The sequence below is a fragment of the Brachyhypopomus gauderio genome, chromosome 1 (assembly GCF_052324685.1).
Source record: "Brachyhypopomus gauderio isolate BG-103 chromosome 1, BGAUD_0.2, whole genome shotgun sequence".
Taxonomy (NCBI): Eukaryota; Metazoa; Chordata; class Actinopteri; order Gymnotiformes; family Hypopomidae; genus Brachyhypopomus; species Brachyhypopomus gauderio.
In genome coordinates this window covers 5,232,789-5,251,553 of record NC_135211.1, presented here as the reverse complement: position 1 = coordinate 5,251,553, position 18,765 = coordinate 5,232,789, and the positions used below count along the sequence as shown (strand labels likewise).

At 42.8% G+C, this 18,765-nt stretch overlaps 1 pseudogene; it reads right to left on the bottom strand.

The window, feature by feature from the left end:
• Positions 1-14,814: 14,814 nt before the first annotated feature.
• LOC143527844 (uncharacterized) lies at positions 14,815-18,547 on the bottom strand (annotated as a pseudogene).
• Between the last annotated feature and the right edge of the window lie 218 nt (positions 18,548-18,765).

Here is an 18,765-nt window from a genome sequence, read left to right as displayed (position 1 = left end):
TATAGTGTACACCCATGTCGATATCAGCGGATGCAGGGCTAGGTGTGCGCTCAGGTTCGTTTACATGCTGAGCGAATGCGAGCTGTGGAGTGGTGCTATGAGACAATTTGCTGGATAGCTCAGTAGATGTTTCAATTTGCAGTGCAATTTCCAATGCCTGGCTAAGTGTTAGGTCATCTGGGGACATTACTAACTTTTCCCGTATTTTAGAGTGCGTTGCATGTTCCGCGAGTTGATCTCTGATCATTTCCTCTTCCATGGTTCCGAATTTGCACAACGACGATAAGCCGCGGAGATCGGCTACATAATGCTGAATGGACTCACACGCATTCTGTCTGCGCTGCCGAAATATGATTCTGCGCAGGATTACCGTCTGTGGAGCTGCGAAATGTGCTTCGAGTAATGTTGTAGTGTCCTTATACTTCTCCGCTTGTCCCAGTGTTCTGAATATGCGCTGGCCTTCGGTGCCTAAACAGTGAATCAAAATGGCTTTACGGCGCGCGTCGCTAGCTCCGCCAAGTCCGAGAGCTGCGAGGTATGTTTCAAATGATTCCAGCCACCGAATCCACGGTACCGGGGGCTCGCCTGGTAGCGCGAGAAATGGGGCTGGTGGCGGAAGCGAAAGCTCCATCCTCGTCGCCAAATGTTATATACAAAACCACACCGAGTCGTACGGCTCGTCCACGCTTGTTTATTCACACACACTGCACCAGACAAGACGGGCTTCCCGCTAATCTGTGACCCTTAACCCAAGATGACGTAATGGCTTTTAAAGACATAACAATGTGTTTGGTTGAATATGGATGTCCAATGTTGTATCAATGGTATGGCTGAACAGGCTACTCTCTGTGGTAATTTAACATGAGTTGGGAGTGAAAGGTATTTCTGTCAAAAGCAGGGGGCTTGGTAGTTCTAGTGGTAAACGCCCTAAACAGTGTTTCTGAGCATAACTTAGTGCTTTACTGCAACTTTTGAAGAATGACTTGATAATTCATATTTCGTTAGAATACAGTTGTTTAATGTGATAACAAGCTGGTTTATCAGGTTTGCAATGTTACACAGGCATTTCCAAACAAGTAGTAAGTCTTGCCTTTAGGCATTCAAAACAGCGTTGCCTGGCCTTGTAAGCGTTCTAAACAGTGTTTCTGAGCATAACTTAGTGCTATAGTGCAACTTTTGAAGAATGACTTGAAAATTGATATTTCGTTAGAATACAGTTGTTTATTGTGATAACAAGCTGGTTTATCAGGTTTGCAATGTTACACAGGCATTTCCAAGCAAGTAGTAAGTCTTGCCTTTAGGCGTTCAAAACAGTGTTGCCTGGCCTTGTAATACTTGGGCAACATGGTGTTTAGCACGTTTTGCCTCTCAGCACTGGGGTCTTGGGTTCAAGTCCCTATCTGAATGAAGTTTCCATGTTCTCCCTGTGTTTGTGTGGGTTTCCTCCGGGATCTCCGGTTTCCTCCCACAGTCCAAAAACGTGGAGGTTAGGTAAATTGGCAGTCCCTGACAAATTCTCCCTGAGTGTGTGTCTGTGTCTCTATGTTCAACAAAAAGTAGTGTCTCAGTGTGTGTGTGTGCGCTTGTATGCCCAGTGGTGGATGGTGCTCTGTCACTAGGGTCTGTCCTCTCTCCCCTTCCTGTACCCCATTCAGTCCCCCAGGGGGCTGTGGCTTCCGGTAGAGTACGCTGTGCGCAATTGGCTGCCGCTTCTCGCCGATGTGTGTGATTGGTTGTCTGTGACTTGTACCTGTGTTAAATTGTAAAGCGCCTTGGGTATTCTGAAAGGCGCTATATAAATCAAACATTCATTCATTCGCTGGACTACCAGCATTTTCATACCACTCCTCTTTCTCCCAAGAGCCTGTCAAAAACCAGTGCTGGGCACATTTGAATCCCATTAGGCCATCCTTTGTTATGTAGATGCAGCCATCTCCAGGTAGACCGGGGGGGGGGGGGGGGGGTGATAGTGTGAACTGTGTAGATCCATTGACTCAGATGGAGAAGAAAAAACCCTGGCCTCCCCTTGGGATAGGAGTGCCTCGGTGGTGGAGATGTATAGTATTCCCTCAGATAGTATTTGAGGGAGATTGTATGTGGGTGTATATATGTGTGTAGATGGGTGTGTATGTGTGGGTACATATATGAGTGTGTTGCACATATGGGATGAAGGTGTGTGGGTGTGTATGTGTGTGAGGGTGAATATATGGGAGGAATGTGTGTGGGTGTATACGCGTGTGTGGGTGTATATGTGTTTGGGTGAATATGGATGTCCAATGTTGTGTCAATGGTATGGCTGAACAGGCTACTCTCTGTGGGGGTGGTGGGGGTCTGGGCTTGGATGCGGTGGCAGTGTGTGGTGTCTCCCTGGTCTCCCCGGGTCAACCAGTGTGGGGTCACCGGGATGTGTGGCCCTGGGACTCCACTGCTCCTGGAGGGGCCGTGGGTGGGTGGGATTCCCAGGTCTTTCTCTGCCTGCCTCTGGCCTCTGGGGGAATGTTGTCGCAACTTACATTTATCCATATGTAACGGATGTGAATTCTTCAACAATCCGTGTACAGATAACAGGACACAGGATGGAGTTCACCATGTTTACTGTGACAGACAGAAAATAAACAATTTTTGTCTTCACACGTCGCGCACACTCTGGCTCCCCTCATCAGTGTAAAATGCCACTGTCAGGGGGAGGAAGCCTTAACATTGCATAAATACACACTGGCCATATTACAAGACATAGTATGAATTTTGCTAACTCATTCTACGTAATCAATGAACCATGTATGAACTTGTAACAATAAATAATTCCATACAAAATTCCCTTGTGTGAAGGTGTCATTTTTTACAAGAAAATACAATACACAAATGAACTTTCACCTTCAAAATCAAATGAACATACCTGTGACAGACAGAAAATACACAATTTTTGTCTTCACACGTCGCGCACACTCTGGCTCCCTATGAAATAAAAACTGTCATAAGATGGCTGCCCTATTAGCTTGCAGTTAGCTAGCTAAAACAAAATTGAGGCTGATTAAAAGCGTCTTTCCTTTTTTTTTTTTTTTAACTCTCATCAACCCTCCAAAGTACACTATAATGGTAGCACTACAACATACAATATTTTCTGCACAACATATGCTCATATGAAAACAGAATTAGTATTTTAACTGAATAAAATATATGTAACGTTACGAAGGCGAACTTACCCTCATCAGTGTAAAACGCCACTGTGAGGGGGGAGGGGAGACAGCCCAATATAACTTTCGCGGGTGCGCAGAGTGTTTCTGGTCTTTCAAAATAAAAGACCAAAATAATGATAAAATTCACATTAAATTATAAAATAAAACACAGACATTGAGCAGGAATTCAAGTAGTATATTATTGTATTTTTAACTCCGTTACACATACATTTATCCTATGTTGCACTAACATAAACACACACTCACACATACACATACAATACAGTCATTTGTTCTTTTGATCCTTACATAAAAATAAAGTTGTCCTCCAAAGATGGGGGGTGCTGTGTTTTTGAAAGAGACACACTGCAAAAAGTACCATCTTGATAAGTTAAAATTGCTCAAGCATATTATTCTATTTCAAGTAGCTGAGGGTTTTTTGTATAAATTTATGTAAAAATATCTTTACCTATACGGCAACTTTTGAAGAATGACTTGAAAATTCACATTTCATTAGAATACAGTTGTTTAATGTGATAACACGCTGGTTTATCAGGTTTGAAATGTTACACAGGCATTTCCAAGCAAGTAGTAAGTCTTGCATTTAGAATACAGTTGTTTAATGTGATAACAAGCTGGTTTATCATGTTTGCAATATGACACATGCATTTCCAAGCAAGTAGTAAGTCTTGCCCTTAGGCATTCAAAACAGCATTGCCTGGCCTTGTAAACGCCCTAAACGGTGTTTCTGAGCATAACTTAGTGATATAGTGCAACTTTTGAACAGTGACTTGAAAACTCATAATTCGTTAGAATACAATTGTTTAATGTGATAACAAGCTGGTTTGTCATGTTTGCAATGTGACACATGCATTTCAAAGCAAGTAGTTAGTCTTGCATTTAGAAGCTCAAAACAGCGTTGCCTGGGCTTGTAAGCGTCCTAAACAGTGTTTCTGAGCATAACTTAGTGCTATTCTGCAACTTTTGAACAATGAACAACTGTTTTCTAACAAAATATGAGTTTTCAAGTCAATGTGACAACAAGCTGCTTTATCATGTTTACAATGTTACTGTAATGGTGGTGAACCCGAGGGTAGAGAAGGATCCATTAGCAGGTTAGTAATATGTGGGTATTTATTAAAGAGACTTCCTGTGCTAGCTATACAGGAAGTCTCTGGATCATTCGAGAAGAGAGACCAAGCTAAGCACAACTACTGCAGGGTTGCCAACTCTCACGCATTGAGCGTGAGACACACGCATTTGACCGTTTTCACACGCTCTCACGCCACACTTCCGATATCTCACGCCGAAAAAAATATCCAGTTTATTTACTTCAGATCCACATATATGACGTCAAAAGTTGGCAACCCTGACTACTGTTCTCTCGTGTATTTATTCCTTCTGTTTCCACAGGTTGATAAATACTGAAAATGCATAAACAGCCTAAAAAATGGTTGAATATGATCGTTAGGGTGAAAATACATGGTTACCAAATGAACCAAATGAAATGTATGCTAATTCTAGCCATTGAGCTGCTAATGGGTTCAAAGGGTGGGTGATGGTTCGTTTTTGTTTTGTTAAAATGTTAAGACGTAATGGCTCAGTAACGGTGTTTATATTGTCTGTAGAGTAGCTTGCCAATGTGCCCAGAGTTTTGTTAGATTTTTCTCTTGGACAAACTACATTATTGAAAAGAGTTTGAATGTTTAGCTGTTATCTCCCATATTGGAGTGGTGCTAATCCTTGTGATTGTGGTCATTAGTCTTTACCAGTGGTGGACGAAGTACACTTTGACCTTTCGGTATTTTATTAAGCGTTGATTTTAAAATAAAAAAGGAACGAGATGTTTTTGAAAATGTAACGAAGTGAAATGTAAAAAGTTTCGCTTTGAAATGTAGTGAAGTAAAAGTATAAAGTCTTACCAAATAAAAGTACTTGAGTAAAGTACAGATACATGGAAATGTTACTTAAGTACAGTAACAAATTACATTTACTTCGTTACTGTCCACCACTGCACACAACCCATATTTCTCAGGCTTTCAAGGAGAAATGCATGTACAGCATGTGCTGGCTTCACCCTTAAATAAGGGCCACCTGATTCACAACTGTTTCCTCACAAAATGATTGTCCTCACTAATTGAACTCCACGCTGCTATTATTTTGAAGCATGGCCTATAGAGAAAAAGTTAAATTCCATATCAACAGACACAGGATAGTGTATACTTTTCCTGCAGGTACATCATTTAGGAATAAATAAGAATTGGTTTGTCAGGATATATTATATAAGGCATTTCAATACGGCTCTTTGCCTGGATTCATGCGGCTCACCAGCCGGCCCGCGCTCTCACCTGCACAAACGGTCTGTGCCTCATCAGCTCTGAGGGCGACGGACTGCTACATCTTCATGGTGCACGGTTTGTTTACAAGCCTAGTGAGCCGCTAAAACACTTCTAAAACTGGTGTGGTGGAAAACGTGAAACTAACGGCATGAAGTATCTGTGCTATTGTGATTCTGCTTTGAGTCTCGTTGGTGAGACGCAGTCTTCGGAATAAACCACATATGAGGTGCAGCAAATCAGAATCAGAATCAGGTTTATTGGCCAAGTGTGTTTGCACATACAAGGAATTTGTTTCCGGCTGTTCCTGTCTCCCGCGTACTAACAGATATTTTACATATAACTTACAATCAGCCCCGTCGACAGGGGGGGACAACCGGGTCTGATGTCCCGGGCCCCAGGGCCAGGGGGGCCCATCAAAGAGCCCAGCAATAAATTTTTTATTTAAAGTCTATAATTTTTAAATAATCTTGAAATCTTTTATTAATATAAAATTCTGTACTCAAAATAAGCTCAATGTTTTTTACCTATCTGCATATTTTCTGCATATTTTCCATTAAGTGCATACACCCCCGCCTCCCACCGAAAAATGGTTTGATCCAGCGACCGTAACCGGCTGGTACCCGCCCAACAGTGGGAAATACAGTGGTGGATAGTTAAAGTAAACACAAATCTGGAGTGCAGAAAAGAAAGGAAAACATTTACCTGACGAATTTTAATGTTGCATTGTGTTCCAGGTTTGAAAAGTGCTGGAATTTAGGCTAAAGTACTTGAAAATGCTTGAAATTGTAACTACTTATTTTCACAACAAATATCTGTCTGACTGAACAGTTCTCTTGTATTACGTTAACAAATACGAGCCTCTTGTAATTCCAGGACGAAACACGAGAGAACGTGAAGACGTTAAGATTGGGCGTTTTGAAAATAAACAACCATTAAATAATGTGATAAAAAGCGAATAATTTTGAATCATTTCGACTATATGTATCAGTGGGGAACCGTCAGGGCCCTCTACGCCCTCTCAGAGGGCCTAAAATATTCTTAAAACATTATATATATAATTATCCAATTTTATTTTATCTACTCACAGTTTTACAATCGACATCTAAACAATTACAAAAATGTAAGCAAATAAATTATTCACCCGTGTCTGCCCCTGTGTCTTCCAATTCAATCTGTGTTGGAAGGTGAGGGGTTAAGTGGAAGCCTGTGAGCCTGTGTCTCCCCCTATCAGGACTGTGATGCCCGCTGTTCATTTTACAGAGGGCCAGGCCGTTATAATTCAGCGCAATACCACTTTCAAATGACAGTAAAATTGACCAATCATATCTTCTATCTTAATGGGCGGGCTTAACTGTATGATAATACCGCCCGCTGTGGCGACGCTAGCTGTCGTTAGCGTATCACCGCTAGCTAGTTTCGATTCATCCCTTTGACGTCCTCATTTACATATTCCGCTTCCGAGAACCACAGAGCTGTGAACCTTATTTTGTTTGGAAACTTATTTTGCTTAACAAGATATCTAGTACAGATATTATTGTTTATTGCGTTTCTAAAGCTGTACTGTCATCTCAGTTTAATGGTCACGGTTCGCTACTGATATGTATAAATATTTAGTAAGTATTTAGTAAGTTTAACGTGCTGGAAAATATTGAAATGGACCTTGAAAGTGCCGTACAAGTGTTTTAATTCCGCCTTATAAAGGTGTATGAACCCTACAAACATGACTTTGTTCATTGCGCTGAAGCGCGGTGCGCGCAAAGTTACAAAAGTCGAGAGGTGCACGACCTCGCGAATCGACAGCGCGTGCCACTGCGATTACGTCATTTTCGCCTCGCGATCCCTCGCGCCGCTCACGACGCGTCAAGTATAAACCAGTCAGCTGTCAGAAACAGCTTTGATGTGTGGCTATATTATATACTATATGACCTTACTCAAGGATTGTCTGCTACAGAGGAAATTCAAATAACGGGGGGGGGGGCACATGAAACTTTCTTGTCCCGGGCCCCAGCAAGACTGTCAATGGGCCAGTCGGCAAACAGAAAACGGCAAACAGCAAAAAACGGCAAACAGAAACCTCCGCGATAGCGGGAAAAAAACCCCAAAGGGAAAATAACTCAACGATACAGAGAAACCTCAACGTGAAGTGAGAACCAGGTAAGTAAACAAAAAATACGTGGATAAGGATCAACGCGTCGTAGCAGAGAACACAAATGGGGAGAACGAAAAACATACGGAGTACTACTCAACGTGTCACGAAGCAAACCAGAGATGAGGGAGGAGATGTGAAGTTCAGGGACACGTCCATGAACTTCTACCGGGGTTACCTGTCGATCTGTCAGAAACATAGATCACAGGATCATAGAAAAACACAGGAGAAGGGAAAACACTGGGTAAAACAAAACTGAGAGAGAGAGACTGACTGAGAACACTCAGGGAGAAAAATGAAAACAGGCGAATGAAATGGAGAGAGAGAGAGAGAGAGAGAGAGAGAGAGAGAGAATGGCTTAGGCCTTAGACCCTGACAGTCTAAGGACATTACTGTGTGCTTTAAAGTGGTCACATAACAATGTGAAAACAGTATACATAATAACTAGTGCAACAAGCAGTGTAAACATGAATGATCATGGATAAGGTGCAATAATGCAGTGGTTTTAGAATAGGAGTGATAATAGTTATTTATGGTGTATATGATCTTGGTGATGGGTGTCTTATGATCAGCTGTTGATGAAGGTGATGGCCTGTGGGTAGAAACTGTTCTTGTGTCTGACGGTCTTAGTGGACAGCGTTCTGTAGCGTCTGCCAGGTCGGAGAAGCTGACACGTGGTGACCCGGGTGTGAGGAGTCTGTGATGATTTTCTCTGCCCGTTTCCTGATTCTTGAGCAGTACAAGTCCTGAATGGAGGGCAGAGAAGCACCGATGACCTTCTCAGCAGTCCGCACTGTTCTCTGCAGTCTGTTCCTATCCTGCTTTGTGGCTGCTCCAAACCACACTGTGATGGACGTGCACAGAATGGACTCAGTGACTGCAGTGTAGAACTGGATCAGCAGCTCCTGAGGTAGATCTAACTTCCTCAGCTAGAGTAGGAAGTACATCCTCTGCTGGGCCTTTTTGAGGATGGAGGTGATGTTGGGCTCCCACTTCAGGTCATCTAAGATGATGGTGCCCAGGAACCTGAAGGTCTCTACAGTAGACACGTGGCTGTTGAAGATTGTGAGGGGCAGCAGTGCTGGGGGTGTCTCATGAAGTCCACGCTCACCTCTACAGTCTTGAGCGTGTTCAGCTCCAGGTTGTTCTGACTGGACCAGGACTGGACCAGGACATCAGTCGTTCGACTTCCTGTCTGTATGCAGACTCCTCGTCGTCCTGCATGAGTCCGATGACTGTAGTGTCGTCGGCAAACTTCAGGAGTTTAACAAACAGGTCGTTAGATGTGCAGTCATTAGTGTAGAGACAAAAGAGAAGTGGGGAGAGCACACATCCCTGAGGAGCACCAGTGCTGGTAGACTGTGTGGAGGACATGACTTTTCCCAGCTGCACCTGCTGTTTCCTGTTTGTTAGGAAACTGGTGATCCACTGACACATGGCAGGATAGACATTGAGCTGGGAGAGTTTGGTGGACAGAATTCTTGCGTACGCCCCTGAGCAGTCCAGATGTTGCAGGGTGAAATGCAGACCCATGTTAATTGCATCATCCACTGACCTGTTTGCTCGGTAGGCAAACTGCAGGGGGTCTAGCAGGTGTCCTGTGACATCTTTCAGGTGGGCCAGCACCAGTCGTTCAAAGGACTTCATGACCACAGATGTTAGAGCCACGGGCCTGTAGTCATTCAGCCCTGTGATGGAGGTTTTCTTGGGGATTGGGATGATGGTGGAGCATTTGAAGCAGGAGGGAACTTCACACAGCTTCAACGATCTGTTGAATATCTTTGTGAAGATTGGTGCCAATTGTTCAGCACAGATCTTAAAACAGGAAGGTGAGACACCGTCTAGGCCAAGTGCCTTCCTGGTCTTTTGTTTCTGAAACATCTCACGTCAGCTTCACATATTGTGAGTACAGCTTGAGTGGTGGTGGAGAGGAGAAATGGAGTGGGTATTGTAGGTGGTGAGGTGAATGTAGATGGTGCTGTAGAGGTGTGAAGAGGTGTGACTTTGTCCTGCTCAAACCTACAATAGAAGCTGTTATGGTCGTCAGCCAGGCCTTTGTTTGCGGGGGGGGGGGGGGGGGTGGTCTTCTGTAGTTGGTAATGTGTTGAAGGCCTCTCCACACTGATCCTGGGTCGTTGACTGAAAGCTGTCTTCTCAACTTTCCAGAATAGCATTTTTTGGCCACTCTGATCTCCCTGGTCAATGTGTTTCTGGTCTTCTTGTACAGAGCTCTATCCCCACTTCTGTAAGCCTCTGCCTTAGCCTGACGAAGCTGGCTGAGCTTGGTTGTAAACCATGGCTTGTTGTTCAGTAGGTATGTGCAGTAGGTTTTTGTTGGGACACACAGTTCTTTACAAAAACTAATATAGGATGTGACAGTGTCAGTCATTTCATCCAGATTGTCCGTAGCAGCTTCAAAAACACTCCAGTCAGTGCAGTCAAAACAATCCTGCAGGTCTTGCTTAGCCTTTACAGATTTTAGTTTCTGTCTGTAGGTAGGAATAAGGTGATCCAGACAGTGATCCGAGTTTCCCAGAGCAGCGTGGGGCACGGAACGATAGGCATTTTTCAGGACAGTGTAGCAGTGATCCAGTATGTTATTATCCCTGGTGGGACAATTAACATGATGTTTTTTATTTTGGGAGTTCGTGGTTGAGTTTTGCTCTGTTAAAGTCTCCAAGTATGATGAACAATGAGTCTGGGTGATTTTGTTCCAATCCAGTTGTTTGTCCTGCCAGGTTTTGCAGTGCGTCACTCACGCTTGCTTGGGGAGGAATGTAAACGCAGACGAGAATGAATGAAGAAAACTCCCGTGGTGAATAAAAAGGTTTACAGTTAATACACAGAGTCTCTAAGTTGGAGCTGCAGTGTATGTTCAGCACCAAGACATCTGAACACCAACTATCGTTGATATAGAAACATATTCCGCCGCCTCTTGCTTTCCCCGTCAGCTCCTTTACGCAGTCCGCGCGGTGAAGATGAAAGCCGGGCAGATGTAGCGCGCTGTCCGGGATGGACTCACTGAGCCAAGTCTCAGTGAAGCAGAGAGCAGCTGAGCGGGTGAAACTTTTGTAGTTCTTGTTAAGGAGAAGCAGTTCGTTCATTTTGTTGGCCTGAGAGCGAAGATTCGCTAGATGAATGGCCGGAAGAGCGGTTCTGAATCCCCGCTGACGGAGCTTCACGTCCGCGCCGGCTCGAGTCCCCCGCCTGCGTCTCCTACACACTCTCCACAGAGCTGCCGCTCCTTCAACTATTAACTCCAGAAAACTTTCCGCGTTATCGAGAACTGGCGAAGAACTTCCAGAAGTGGACGCTTGTGCACGCTTGTGCATGAGATGAAAACACCGCTTCTCAGTCAGGACAAGATCATTTCAATAAACAATTTGTGTCAAGTTTGCTCTCACAATAGCAGGGAAAAAATGCACAGTAAAACAAAAATAGGAAGATGAACAGAGGACGTTTTTAACAGAGTAGGCAGCCCTAATCCGGAACCCAGGGAGCAGTTGGGGTTGAGTGCCTTACTCAATGGCATGTTAGTCATGGCCTCAGGCCTGGGAATCTGGGAGGGGGGGGGGCACTTATACTGTGGCATACACTCACTTAACGTAGGCCCACCTAATCCCACAATCTCATGATATTTACAGTTGGTGTATTTAAAAATGCTTTTCAGTAAAGTCAACAACAAAAGCTCCAATAACAAATGATAGTCCAGGATGTGAAATACGAACATTTGGTCACTCTACCTAACTACCAGGCCATGACTGCCCCCACACTGTTTATGTGTGACATATACAACTAGACTTGCATTTCCTGAAGGAATTACTATAGGGCTTGAAAAGGTGTGCCCTATAGTGTAATGTGTGTATTGTGTATAGTGTATATGGTGTGTTGTGTGTGTTACGACCTATCTAGGCTCTAGGCCGTAACAGGGGTGTGAAGGGGTGGAATATGGATGACAGTGATTCAAGAAAATGTAAAGTATTGGTGTATTTACAAATATTCACAAACAGAATATGTTTACAGGACAAAGTGCACACAGGTACAAACGTCAGAAATGACCCAGGCCAAAACAACTAACAAAAACCATACTAGAAAGAAACAGACATAACTACACTAACAGGGTGAAACAAAAGACAACACTACTCTGACTCCCTATGTCCAAAACAGATACAAACCCACAACCCAAACAAAATGGCAGCCACTTCCTACTCACCGTGTGCACACACAAACCACCAATATACATATATCTATATACACAACTCTATACAGTTATATTAAAGGAGCACGCAAATCCAAATCCAAATCACAAGGTCATACACAGTATATCAATCTCTCAAAGTTCACAATCTCTACAAGGTCGGCAAGGCTGAATCGCAACGGGGATCCTCTCATTCCTCCTTATATATCAGGAAGCCGAGGGCGGAGACTCCATGTTCCCAGGGACATCAGGGATTCCTGGAGTGGAACATGGACTGGACAAACCTGTAACAAAATGCTTCACGCGAACACATAACAAGACAGGGTCATAACATGTGTAAGACAACACCTCCTTAGGTATGTATGTGTCTGTGTGGCGTGTGTGAGAGATGTATGTATGGAGTGTGTATGAGAGAGGTGTGTGTTTGTGTGTGTCTGTGTGGAGTGTGTATGAGAGAGATGAATGTACAGTGGGGAGAACAAGTATTTGATACACTGCTGATTTTTCAGGTTTTCCCACTTGCAAAGCATGTAGAAGACTGTAATTTTTATCACAGGTACTCTTCAACTGTGAGTGATGGAATCTAAAACAAAAATCCAGAAAAATACATTGTATGATTTTTAAATAATTTACATTTACATTTTATGGCATTTGGCAGACAAATTAAATAATTAATTTCCATTTTATTGTGTGAAATAAGTATTTGATACACCAGAAAAAGAAACTTAATATTTGGTACAGAAACCTTTGTTTGCAATTACAGAGATGAGACGTTTCCTGTAGTTCTTGACAAGGTTTGCACACACTGCAGCAGGGATTTTGGCCCACTCCTCCATACAGATCTCCTCCAGATCCTTCAGGTTTCGTGGCTGTCGCTGGGCCACACGGACTTTTAAGATTTTCTGTTGGATTCAGGTCTGGAGACTGGCTAGGCCACTCCAGGACCTTAAGATGTTTCCTACGTTTCCACTCTTTAGTTGCCCTGGCTGTGTGTTTTGGGTCATTATCATGCTGGAAGACCCAGCCACGACCCATCTTCAGTGCTCTTACTGAGGGAAGGAGGTTGTTGGCCAAAATCTCACGATACATGGCCCCATCCATCCTTCCCACAATACGGTGCAGTCGTCCTGTCCCCTTTGCAGAAAAGCATCCCCAAAGAATGATGTTCCCACCGCCATGCTTCACGGTTGGGATGGTGTTCTTGGGGTTGTACTCATCATTCTTCTTCCTCCAAACATGACGAGTGGAGTTTAAACCAAAAAGTTATTATTTTTGTCTCATCAGACCACATGACCTTCTCCCATTCCTCCTTTGGATCATTCAGATGGTCATGTGCAAACTTCAGACGGGCTTTGACATGCGTTGGCTTGAGGAAGGGCACCTTGCGTGCACTGCAGGATTTTAATCCTTGATGGCATAGAGTGTTACTGATTGTTTTCTTTGAGACTGTGGTCCCAGGTCTATTCAGGTCATTGACCAGGTCCTGCCGTGTAGTTCTGGGCTCATTCCTCACCTTCCTCAAGATCATTGATGCTCCACGAGGTGAGATCTTGCATGGCGCCCCAGACCGAGGGAGATTTTCCGTTATTTTGCATTTCTTCCATTTTCTAATAATTGCTCCAACAGTTGTTGCCTTCTCACCAAGCTGCTTGCCTATTGTCCTGTAGCCCATCCCAGCCTTGTGCAGGTCTACAATTTTATCCCTGATGTCCTTACACAGCTCTCTGGTCTTGGGCATTGTGGAGATGCTGGAGTCTGACTGATTGAGTGTGTGGACAGGTGTCTTTTATACAGGTAACGAGTTAAAACAGGTGCAGTTATTACAGGTAATGAGTGGAGAACAGGAGCGCTTCTTAAATTTCCCATCCACCAGCGTAGCCTCTTCAGTCATCTCCATCATGCTCATCTTATAGTGCGTCCATATAATCTGTATGTCTGGAACTCGTGCACTGAGAAACATTCCATGGTGCAAAACTGTCTCATGCGTTAAATGTGTTAAAATGCATAATTTTTTTTTGTTTGTTAGTTTTCCTGTAAGTAATTAATCGAAATTAACGCGTTAAAGTCCCACCACTACAATTGATATAATAAATGTTTGGGGTGCTTAGAACGTTCAATAAACACACTGAAAGAGTCAAATATAAAATAGGTCTTAGTAAATGGAAGTGAATATGTTTAGTAACAATACACATTTAGTTCACATTCTAGGTTTGATATGTTAATGAGTCTGGTGTGTTTTAATTCTAACGTGACTCACGTGAGCTGTGCTGGCTGTGTTTGTAGGCGTTGTACACATTGATAAGGGTGAAGTGGTCTCCGTCAGCATGGTGGAAGCTGTGATGACATGCTAAAGCCTTCTGCTTAACACTAGGACTCCCAGCATTTTCATTCCAAAATTTTGTACCTGGTCTCCACCAGGGGGCAGTTCTGGGGACATTTGCATTCCATTAGGCCACCCTTTGTTATGTACATGCAACCACTTAGGGTGGGGTGTCAGTTCATTGTTCTGCTGGATGTGTTCACTGACTCAGATAGAGAAGAAAAAAACCCTGGCCTCCCCCATTGCAGTGGTCATTTGAGCTGTGTTTTTTTTCTGCCCTTCCCTTTTTATAATAAATAATAATCTTTATTTGTATAGCACCTTTCATACATACATGCAACTCAAAGTGCTAAAAACTACTGAAAATAATGTTTGTGGGTGTATGTGTGTGAGGCTGTATATGTGTTTGGGTGAATATGTATGAAAAGAGAGGTCACATGGAGACACACGAGCAGCTGATCTCTTCTGGTAAGATTTACTAAATGTCCTTTTTTGTTTACTGATTATGGCTGTTGTGTTTTTGGAAGAGACACACTGTAAAAAGTACCATCTCGATAAGTTAAAATTGCTCAAGATTATTATTCTATTTCAAGAAGCTAAGGGTTTTTTATATCTTTACCTGTGGATCCTGTGGATCACGAGACTTCATCACCTCCAGAAAAGAGAGGTCACATGGAGTCACACGAGCAGCTGACAGAGACGGCAAAAGACGGCACAATGTGGCGTGAGGAACAGATTGGTAGACATCATGGAAGGCATCACAGCCCAATTGAATGCCATCCCACGAATGGAGAGCCAACTGCTTTTGCCAGAAGTGAAGTGTCTAGTCGCTTACAGAGTTTCCTCTGTTTCATCTTTCTGGAAATGCTTCGGACCATACAGGAGTGGACTGTTCAGCATGCACACCAGACGACACAGCATGAAAACTGGTTCATGGCCCTCCCTGAACTAATGGCTTTCATTGCTATCCTCATCCAGCAATGCAGCAGCCCTCCATCATGAAGATTATGCAGCGATACCGGTTCCAGGACACAAGCATGTGTGTACAGCATGGACACACGCAGTGAACGAGCAGCAAATGACCCGTTTGCTGCAGTCTCTAATGTTTGGGGGACTTTCGTTGCCAACTGCATCAATGCTTACAACCCAGGAAGGCATATCACAATAGATGAGCAACAACATGCACAGGTGTAAAAGAGAGACGGGCAGACTTCTTGGTGAAGCTTGCAGGAGAGCTTGGACAGGCTCATATGGCAGCCAAGGAGGTGGCCAAGGAAAAGGTTCAGCAGCAACCACCCACACCTGACACAGGAAAAAGGGCATTGTGCCGAGTCAAGTGTGGCTGCAAGAATAATCATGCCACTAAGCGTTGTATTTCTTGTATTTAGTTTACATGTGGCAAGTGCAGAAAAGAGATGATGTGGCAGTGCCAGGTGTGTGCAGAGTAACACGTTTCGTTACTGTGCAAATATCAATAAATCTAACTTGAATCAAAATTTCTGGCAATGTTGACTTTTTTTGGGGGGGGGGTGTTGGCTGAACAGGCTACTCTCTGCAGTGGGGGTGGTGGGACACCACATTTTAGGCTGTTATAGTCGGTGATTGTGTAAGGCACCTCTTCCTGTACTCTTTACTGTATTTTAGACATTGAGGGCTTTTGAGGGGACGTTGTGGATGAACACTGACAAGTGGCTGACCATGAACACTGAACACTGACCCTCTTTTCTCTCCTTCTCTTTTCTCTGTATGGCCCACCTAACCCCAATTATTTTTTTTACTATTGTACTGTATTTTACAGAATTGTTTTCTTTTGATTCTTACATAAAAATAAAGTTGTCCTCCAAAGATGGGGGGGGGGGCAAAAAAAAGAGTAGTGACTCTGAAATCTCTTCTGGTAAGATTGTTGTGTTTTTGGAAGAGACACACTAAAAAGTACAATCTTGATAAGTTAAAATTGCTCAAGATTATTATTCTATTTCAAGTAGCTGAGGGTTTTTTGTATAAATGTATGTAAAAATATCTTTACCTATTGGCAGTTTTTCAAAATACTAAATACTGAAAATAAGTTAAAAAAATCAGTGCAATTTTGAATAATCGATATGCCACTTATATGTCACTATAATTCAAATATTATGTTTGTGACTTCTGACTTCTCACTTTGTGACTTCTTGCAAGAGAGCTGGCAGTCTCCACAGGAGGGGCCAGGAAGCAAGATGGAGTTGCAAGAGGATAGGACACTTCATAAACCATGGATTCAGTCAATTCAGTCAGTTTAATTTATCATGTCTGCAACACTGACATGAGCTACATAGAGTGAGAAGTATCTGAATGAAACAGTTTATACAGAAGGATGAAAAATGTGTCTTTTTATCATGAACCAACGTGTTCAATAAGGTGTCAAAATGCCGGTCCTAATGAAGGTAACCTCAATGTTCATATCTGGCAGCCCTACTACCGCTCCACAGAATAGAATGTATGTTATAGCAAAATGTGATTTAAGTTTTCCGTATTTGGCAGATGCTTTTTTCAGAGCAACTGACATGAATTACATATATCAGTACAAACATACGCTGTATATCTCTAGGAATCAAACCCCTGACATTGCTAGGTGTTGTCCTAGCTTGCCCTACCTGTGTTACCTGTTGAGGTGTGAGTCTAGTTTATAAAGATGCTGACAACCAAACACGAAAACTAAACAGTACCAGGATCTTTTCTCCTAACTAAACAGATGAATTAGTTTCACTATAATGAAAGATGTAGTCACTATGCAGATGTATAGAAAAACAAAACAATAATAAGGTGGTTTGTCAAAATGGTTCATGTATGGATGGATAGACAGTGGGGTGAAAATACATGGCTTACACATTATTCTTGCCTGTTAGAATGAATGACATTACCTGTTAACATGGCAGCAATGGTTAGCACCTCACTCGCACAGTCAAACTCGCAGGAGGCCAGCAGACTCTTAGCCATCTGCGGTTCCAGAGGCAACTCAGACATAATCACTGCAATCTCAGACAGGTTCCCATCATTATCCAGAGCCGTTAGATAGTCCAGCTCTTCTAAAGCCTGCATGAGGCGGGAGACACAAACAATAACTCGCCATCAGTTAGACATAAAAAATACATAACACTAGCCAACTGACTAGATACCAAGACTATCTTACTTACTGGTGTCATGTTTCTCAGCAGCATTTAGAAGTCGGTGCAGCTCGGTTGACTTAGTCAGGTGTTTGGACTCTTCGATAACCTTCGGCTTGAAGGTTGTGTCCCACTTCTCAAGCAACCTGGAGGACGTTTCCTCACCAAACAGCAGCACAAAATCTTGATTCAGCTGTTGATCAAATACACATACAAATGTATCAGTGGTCAATGCACTGTAAACAGCCAAACCAAATGAAAGCCTGGATTTTAAAAACCAATGCACAACTCACTAGTCCTTTGACATCTAAAAAACGTGGGAATGTTTTTAGGACATCTGTTGTTCTCTGTGAGTCATGCACTAGGTTCTGGTGATGTTCAAAGGACATCTTCATCTTCAACACTTTTGGTTCATCATGACAATGAACAAGAAATGATAGAGCTTCCTGGCAGGCATCTCCATCAAGGTGCTCAGGCACTGATGCTACTGATCTTCTGTGATTTGTTCCTTGTGCTTGTGACACTGTGGTTTTTGTTGAGATTTATTCCTGGACATCGTCTTCAGGCGCCATGCTAAATATCCTGTGCTCTTTTCGCAATCATAGAAATGCTCCTGTTAATAAAAAAAAATGACATAGTTCCATCATTCATTGATCTTTTATCACAGATTAAAATCTGATAAACTTTACAGAGCTTGCTATGTTAACTAGCTTAGCCTGCCTGGTGTCTCAATGAGCTATTGTTACATTACAAGTCAATTTCCCTATTCACTTCTATTCAAACTGAGCACAATGTTTTCCCCTAATGACACTTAAGAGTTCTGTCTCTATGTAAAACTGGTATAATTTCTGAAAATAAGTACTTTAAACGTACATAGCCCTTTGGAGAAAAAGGATCCTTCAGTGAAGGAAAAAGTGTAATGATCCCCAGGGCATACTTCTCCTTCTGTTTACAGGATGGAATCCTCCTTTAAAGAAAAAGCAATTAAAAAAAATAAATAAACATGTCCTACTACAGGGCACTAATTCAATGCCATTCATTCAGTTTACAAAAAACAGTTTAACGGTTAAAACAGTTTAAGACGAACTTACCCATGCATTTCAGTCATATGGCTAGCCAATATGTTGACAAGCTGCCTCCGGGTCCGATGATTCAGTGATTTCTCTGACTTGTATACTTCAAGGACATGCTGACCTCCAGGTTTCATAACCAAGGCATTTTCTACCATCTATTAAATCCACACGTGAGAAATGTTTTCACTATACAATTCAGAATCAAAAATTACTTTCATGGGATTTGTTGTAATGAGCGACTTTGTCTGTGACAAATTCCACGTGCTGTGACTGGTTTGTGTACTCTTGCCAGTATCAAGTTATCAAATACAATTTACTGTACCACTTACTGTTTGTGAGCTCTCCAGAGATCTCTGTATTAAATTAATTAATA